General features: G+C 48.3%; 1 protein-coding gene across 3 annotated transcripts in view; it reads right to left on the bottom strand.

The window, feature by feature from the left end:
• Nucleotides 1–1383: 1383 nt before the first annotated feature.
• PRKX (protein kinase cAMP-dependent X-linked catalytic subunit) overlaps nt 1384–7454 on the bottom strand; it is a 71794-nt gene continuing 65723 nt past the window's right edge. Inside the window, exon 9 of one of the 3 annotated variants that reach the window (XM_047847356.1) lies at nt 1384–5788. The gene's annotated coding sequence lies outside the window, so the exon portion shown is untranslated. Of the gene's footprint in view, nt 5789–6126; nt 6649–7454 lie in introns of those variants that run through there. The other 2 variants (XM_047847355.1, XM_047847357.1) reach the window with 2 other exon arrangements.

The raw sequence follows: 7454 nt of genomic DNA, 5'->3' as shown, positions 1-7454 counted from the left end.
CGAGATCTCAAACAAATGACTTAGTCTTTCTCAGGCTCAATTCTGCTACCTTTCAAGTGGACACATATCCTATCGTTCACAGTATTTAAGTCCCAGATGATAATGTGTGCCCGGAAGTGGGATTGCTGGCTATGCTTGAACGTTTAAAGGAGCCTTCCTACTATTTTCCAGAGTGGCTACACCAGTTGGCATTCCGACCCGCAGCGCACAAGGGTTCCAACTTCTCGATACCCTCGCCAACGCTGGTTACGTCTTGTCTTTTTGATGAGCCATTCTAACAAGGGGACGTGATAGCTCACTGTAGTTTCGATCGGCATCTCAAAGAAATGTGTGCACAGCTCTGTTCACTGCTGCACTATTTATTCACAACAACCAAGATACGGTAACGATGAATGAATGGCAAAAAGATATGTGACACAGAAGCACCTAAGTTTTCCTTAACGTTCTGGGGATCCTTCTCACAAAAATGCAAAAGGACGTTAAGAGACTTGCATGAACACAGTATGCAGTGACTCTACAGAAATTCTGGAACAGTCCCTGCCCAGAAGATGTGGAACCAGAGCCTACGTTGGCCTGCCTGTCCCTGAAAGATTCCCTCTTCCAAGGGGTCTCCACGAGAGGGGTGCACAAGCTTGGTCACCCGGTAAACAGGCTTTTGTGTGACCCTCAGTTGGTCGCGACATTCTGCTCCCCGGCTGCAAGTGACATCAGTATTATCAACTATACAAGAGTGGGCTTCAGTGATGAAGGCAGGATGTTTTTACCAAGCAGCAAGGGTCAAGCCACGTGAGTAGAGGGAACGTGCAATCAAGTAACGTATTTGTTGATAATGATGTCGGAGGCACATTTTTAACAAGCGGCAAAGGCAATGTGCACGGTCACTCTCAGGCACCAGGTAAGAATCTGGCAAAGCGTGGCCTGAACAACAGATCCGGCCCCTGAACAGTGCTTTGTTTTAATAAAACTTTATTGGAACACATATTGTCTAGGGAAGCTTTCGCGCTCTCTCACAGACACAGTGTGCCCTGTAATGCTGAAAACATTTAGCATCTGGTCCTTTGCAAAAAAATGATACAATAATACTGTATCGTGTATTTGCAAGTTGCTAAGAAAACAGAATTTAAAAGTTGTCCACACAGGAAAAATAAGTTTGTAAGTATGTGTGGTGATGGATGTTGGCTACACCTACTGTGGTGATCATTTCTGCAATATATGTGGGCACCCGATCTTGTATACCCGAAACTAAATAGTGTCGTATGTCAATTATACCTCAATAAAAAAATTAAAAGTTGAATTGAAAAAGAGCCAGGGCTGGCCCCTGAACTAGACGAATATAGAAAAGCTTATTCTGTAAATGGAAAAAGCAGACCAGAAGCAGACTCCTTAAAAGATACAAAGTTTTATTAAACAATCCTGGAATGAATAGTATTATTACATAAATTAGGCAGCAGTAAAATTTTCCTAGGGTATATATACAAATCACAGTGATTTTCATTGTGCAAGATTTGAAAGGATTAGCGACAGGCTATTTTCTTTCTCCACATGGGAAGCTGTGACGACCCTCCCCACCCCCACCCAGGAATCCCCGTGCTGGCTCGCCGGGGCGCACCGCACCCGCAAAGGCACTCCGTCTCGTGTCTGCGGCCACCCCACTGGACCGCCACGGGGACCCGCGATGCGCGGGCGACCCAGCCAGGTGGCCCCGTTAAGCGCAGCGCAAGAGAGAAGGAAGCTACAGTCGTCACCCAGAGCTGAAAACCCATCTCAGAGCGCAAGGCGCACTGAGCGTCAGAAGGCCACAGCTCCCACCCGCTAAAGCACCCACGGAACGACACTTTCTCTCCGTTACTCTAAACACAGGGGCCGACCACGGAAGATCCCATGGTAGTGCAACAGAACGGGTTACAACACAGTAATTTATAGGGAACTGTGACACAGGACTTGCCTTCTACTCTGAAGGTCTGTTCCCTGGGATGCGAAAAGCAGACTCCATAGGAACATGCAACGCTTGCTGAAAACTCATGTCCTGCCCTCCACCGCCACTGAGACACGCACACACACAGACACGCACACACACACACACCAAACTGCCCACACGCATCATTAACACCAGCGGTCGTGTGCTTGTCTTCTTGGTTTTGGTAGGTGGATGTCGCCCCCTGAAGGTGGCATCATGAGAAGGATCTTCTCACTTCCGTGAGGAAATGGGACACACGGCACACAGGACTGGCCCCACGCCGACGAAACCCACACTCGGTGGACGGACCTCCGGGAAAAGAACTCAAGCCTCCCATGCCGGGATCCCCGCCGTGGGAGCCATCACGGGCTTCTGTGAACCTATTTGTTTCCGGATGTAAAATCAACTGGCTGGAAAAACAAAATCCAACCGAGTACTTCTCCCGCACTACGATAACCACGTAGGTGGGATGACAATTTTGAGGTCATCGTGGGACGGGACTCGGCGTGACATGCTCCCGGGGCGGGGGCAGCCCTGGGGACCCACGGGGTGGGGCGCTGGGGTCTTTAGGTGAGGGCACGGGTTCATATTTTCACAGTTAAAGTGGTCCAAAATCCGGAGGCAACTCAGGTCATACGGAGAAAGGGCCAACGCGTCCCACATGATGCGACTGGGGTACTGGGGATTCTGGGGGTGGGAACACCCACGGGAGCCTTTGAGTAGAGCGGAGAGAGTGAAACACAGCAGGGCAGCAGATGCTTACTCACAGGTGGCTGGGCAGGGGTGGGGAGAGCGATGTGAGAGCCTCACGATGGTGTGAGCGGGGCACGCGGCTGACATGTTGAGTTGGGATCTCTTTCGACGCGTCTTAACTCCAGCCTCAGAAACCACGATGTGACCCTTGCCTCAACAGATCTGTGCACGACACAGAGGGTTCCCACCTGTGTTTTGCAAGAAGGGGCTGGATGTTGTCGAACAATATGTAGGATATGCGGTTACGGCCAGTTGCGACTTTATCACCTTCTCAGTTTTGAAGATGTGTATCCAGGCGGGCTGGTGACCATCCCCTTAGGAAAAAAAAAAAAGAAAAAAAACGACACCCACCCCTACGTACTTCTTTGCGAAACATTCATTTCCTGAGGATGCTTTTTTAACGGTGTTTGTATTTCAGAAAATATTGCCAAGTCATAAAATTGCATAGGACAAAAGGACTGTACAGTTTTGTTTCTGGTGCGATTTTGCGAACATTTCCATGACGTTTTTTCATGGCTTTTTTTTTTTTTTTTTGCACACGGATATTTGATCTGATCCCTGAAGATTTGAGAGTGCCCCCCACCAAGTAAACTATTTTTCAGTTATATATAGTGACGGTCCCGGGGGGTTGGGACTCATTTTGATTAAGCCAGTGTTTGTATGACATCACCCTGCTTCATTTACAGCCCAGCCACGGGCAGTTAACACATGGCTTGTGCCACTTGGAATATTGAAATGGCAAGAATGAGCTTAACACCATCTGGTATTCTTGGAATTCCTTTTAATTTTTAATTTGTTTTGCATGGCTGATGGCGGATGACAATGTTTTTAAAGAACCGTGTGATCCAAGCGTTCCAACGTTGGGTTGTTTTTGTGTGTGTGTGTATCTGTCCAAAATTAAGGCAATGCGTTCCGTGCTATCTTGATGCAATTTTCATGCCAGATATTAAATCCGGGACGGTGAGCACGAAACCCAAAAATAGGCGTATGGGTCCATGTATCTCCGCACAATGTTTCATCGTGTTCAAGAAAGGTGTTTCATTTATTTTTATTTTTCTTAAGCACAAAGCTCCAAAATAATAATAATAATAATTTATTTTTATACGTCAGAGAAGGCGAGATCTCTGCTCTCCCTTGTGGGTTTATATCAGAGCGTACAAAGTGACTTTGTTGATTCCGTTTTGGAACATTCGATGGTGAAATAGTTTAGAATCCACTGGATGTGTGGCCCATTCTGGACCCTCTCCTTTGTCCAAATAGGACGGGGATCGCTCAGCATAGACTGAAAGCACCACTTTGAAACACCCTTTGAAAAGAATTGTTGAGTTCGTCATTACAAAGAGTTTATTTTGCTAAATCTTGTACTCACTCTGACCTTCTCATCGGAGGTCTACCTGAAGAGCAGGTCATTTACGGGAAAGGGGGACACGCTGGACGCCTTGAATTTCACGGTCTTTTAAAAGCTTTTTTATGTGCTGTTCACTCTACATTCAAGTACCAACAGCCCCGGCCTCCTGGGCGTGTGAGTGGCATCTGGCCGGACCTGAAAGACCACTGCATGGCCTCTGACACTTTGCTGCTTCAGAAAAATGCCTGACTTCCCCACAGGACAGGTCGTTACACCCGTACATGTAGCTGTAGAAGGGGTCGGAGGGGGCGCCTGGGTGGCTCAGTCGGCTAAGCGTCCCAATTCGGTTCAGGTCATGATCCCACGGTTCGTGGGTTCGAGCCCCACATCAGGCTCTGTGCTAACAGCTCAGAGCCTGGAGCCTCCTTCGGATGCTGTCTCCCCCTCTCTGCCCCTACCCGCTCACACTTAATCTCTCAAAAATAAATAAACATTTAAAAAAAATGAGAAGAGTGGTTCCATGCACAGGAAAGGCTTTCACAAGTGCAGCACTGGAAAAGTGTCTCCGATGGTGCAGACCCGGCAGGTGACTCAAGAACACCTGAGCTGTAGAAACCTTGAGAGGGTCCTCAGGCGACCCTCGCCCCACACCCACGTTCTCCAACACACCTCCCAGGGTATGCACAGCTCCCCTCCTGGCTGCCCGAGGACACGGATGTTTCCAGGCGAGCATGGGAAGAAAGGAAGGGTACAGAGGGGTCTTGGACGTCTGTGGAGGTGTCCTCCTGGCGTCGCCCTAGGCTCTGGAACCTACTAGTTAAGTGCACAGACATCCCTGCAGCAGAAGGTCCTGGTTGAGCCCTACGACCAGTCACACGGACAGATGTGAGGAGCTCTGCGTTTCCAGAGCACTCACAGCCAGGGGGGAACGGGCAATCCCGTGAGGTCCGTACAGCAAAGTTCAGAATCAGGAAGCGGAAACACAGGGCAGAAGGTCATGGATCACGGACAGCACGGACCCCGAGGACATCTTTGCGCGTCCCGTGTCCTGGGAAGAACCACACCTAGCAACACGCTCAGTGTGGACCACTCCACATCTGCCTTTTCACCGTGCTGCTAGATGTGTCTCTGCCCTTCTGGTTTCAAGAGCTAACGTCACCAGGTATGACGCACTAAAGACAAGAGACGCGGACCCACCACACGAAATTTTCTTCACAACCTACGAAATGCACAGAAGACGACACAAAATGCACACACCGTATCCGTTTTAGGTTTTGTCCCCAAGGAAACAGATTCTTGAAAGAGCGACTCGAAAAATAAAAATCACAGGCTGTGCCAAGTACGAACATGGACATCAATGCACGATTTGCACGCCACTCATAGTCTTTTTACACACACGCACACACGCACACGCACGCCATCTGTGGTGACGGCGGAACATGTTGAGTTCAAACTTATAAAGTGAAGTCTGGGAGGAAAACTGAGATATCACAGTAGGTTCATCACACTAAGAGAGAAGACAAAATCTACAACCAAACAATTTTCCGAAAGTTCCTACTGTGCAGTAGATTTCCAGTTGTTTAAATAAGGCCAGGTCCATGACTTTCTACGGGTCTCCAGGCTCTTTGTATACATCCAGATATATAGAAATACGGAAACGTCCTTATCCCGCGTAGACGACCCTTCTTCTGAGCCATCAGTGTCCCCGGCAGGTTCAAATCGTCCTGTTTCTCCCAGGAGACAAGATAAAGGATTTGGTTAGTTTGCAAAATAACGGGGTCAATTTTGTAATAACAGCAATAACTCAAAAGGAACTCAACGATACGCACACACAGGAGGAAACTTTTTCAATGAAATTCTTATTCCAAACATCCACAAGCAGGGATCGTAAGGGGTGTGAGATGCTTAATAAAACAAAACACAACAAACCTAAGCAGTCTTTTTATAAAAAATTTTTTAATATTTATTTATTTTTGAGAGAGAGAGAGAGAGAGAGAGAGAGAGAGAATGTGAGAGAAGGAGGGACAGAGAGAGAGAGAGAGAGACAGAATCCAAAGCAGGCTCCAGGCTCCAAGCTGTCAGCATAGAGCCCGACGCGGGGCTTGAACCCACAAGCAGTGAGATCATGACCTGAGCTAAAGTCAGAAACTGAACCGACTGAGCCCCCCGGGCGCCCCCAAACTAAGCATTCTTTTAAAGGTGGGTCTCAAATGTGATATGATGGTGTCATGCATATAGATCACATGGATTTCACAAGCAAATCTCGATCCTGTCTCGATGGGCTTCACCATAGAACCTTCCAGTTAGACAGAACACATTTTATTCTGAGGTCAAATAAAAGCTCAAGTGTGAGGTATCTCCCTTCCAGCTGTCCTAACATCGTCTTCCTTGGGCTAAAAAACATGGAGAAGGAACTCGCAAAGATGAACAGTTAAGACATACAGTTATCAGTCAGCTCTGGAGGGCAGTATTCACCCTGAGCCTGCCTCTCATCCGTGGCAGACCATTTCGTCTCCCGAAGAAATACCCTCCTGCACGGAGACTCACCCCTGATGACTGAGCACGGAAAATGCCGGATCTCTGTTCCGCCCTGTGTGCAAAATGACGGAGACAGATTAAAACGTTGGGGTGCCCGAATGGCTCAGTCAGTCAAGTGTCTGACTGTTGATTTCGGCTCAGGTCATGATCTCAGGGATCAAGCCCCACGTCGGGCTCTACACTGTCAGCTCGCACCCCACCTGGGATTCGCCTGCTCTCTGCCTCTGCCTCTGCTTATGTTCTCTCTCTCTCTCTCCCCCCCTCTCTCTCTGTCTCAGAATAAATAAACTTTAAAAAAAAATACGAAAATCAAGGAAAGTCAACACGTAGGCATATCGCTGGCAATATGTCGCCTTTCTTCCTTCACATCATTTTTCTTGCCTTGACGTGAGAAGCAAAGCCATAAACTCAGACATTCCACAGACACAGAGTCAGAGACCTTCGCAGGTTCCAAGACATGACAGACTCAAAACCCATCCTTCTAAATGTCACACTGAGCTTAGCCAATTTCATACGAGGGGTAAGCTGGTATGATCACTTTTTGGTGAAAAGGAACCTAAAAAAACAAACACCTTTTTGGAAATACGTGGTAAGTGTTACGGGGAGAGTGGAGTGGAGCTCAGGGCTTCCAGAAAAGTCGAGAACGCAGGGAGTTTTACGAAGGAGGCATGCGTCTCTACATTCGGGCACGCACACACCTTGCAGGGCTCTTACTCAGACGTACGGATTGTGCCCCTCAGGTCTGTCTGGGGAGGAGGGTGTGGGACGCAATACTGTCTCTGGGCCACCTTGAGTGACACCTTGAGTAACCTTGAGTAACATGCCCCGGGGGGCCGGGAGTGGGGGAATGCTTCTTAA

The sequence above is a fragment of the Prionailurus viverrinus genome, unplaced genomic scaffold (genome assembly GCF_022837055.1).
Source record: "Prionailurus viverrinus isolate Anna unplaced genomic scaffold, UM_Priviv_1.0 scaffold_48, whole genome shotgun sequence".
Taxonomy (NCBI): domain Eukaryota; kingdom Metazoa; phylum Chordata; class Mammalia; order Carnivora; family Felidae; genus Prionailurus; species Prionailurus viverrinus.
The sequence above is the reverse complement of the archived record's forward strand: the minus strand, read 5'-3'. Positions and strand labels throughout refer to the sequence as shown.